Source organism: Triticum dicoccoides, chromosome 2A (assembly GCF_002162155.2).
Source record: "Triticum dicoccoides isolate Atlit2015 ecotype Zavitan chromosome 2A, WEW_v2.0, whole genome shotgun sequence".
In the NCBI taxonomy this organism is placed as follows: Eukaryota; Viridiplantae; Streptophyta; class Magnoliopsida; order Poales; family Poaceae; genus Triticum; species Triticum dicoccoides.
Genome location: NC_041382.1, coordinates 38,491,970 through 38,492,343, shown reverse-complemented (window position 1 = coordinate 38,492,343; position 374 = coordinate 38,491,970).

Below are 374 nucleotides of genomic sequence, written 5' to 3'. Positions count from 1 at the left end.
TCTGGCAGGGCTTCGCTAAGCTCTATGGAGGAGGAGGGGGTGTTGGAGAGGGAGAGGGAGGCACCAAAGGCGTGGTTTGAGAGGCCCTCCTTCCCTCACTATATATAGGGAGCCAAGGGGGGGCACCAGCCCTAGGAGATCCAATCTCCTAGGGGGGCGCCGGCCAAGGGAGGAATCCCTCCCCCCCCCCCCAAGGCACCTAGGGGGTGCCTTCCCCCTTTGGGACTCTTCCCTTCTTGAACCCTAGGCGCATGGGCCTCTTGGGGCTGGTGCCCTTGGCCCATGTAGGCCAAGGCGCACCCCCTACAGCCCATGTGGCCCCCGGGGCAGGTGGCCCCACCCGGTGGACCCCCGGGACCCTTCCGGTGGTCCCG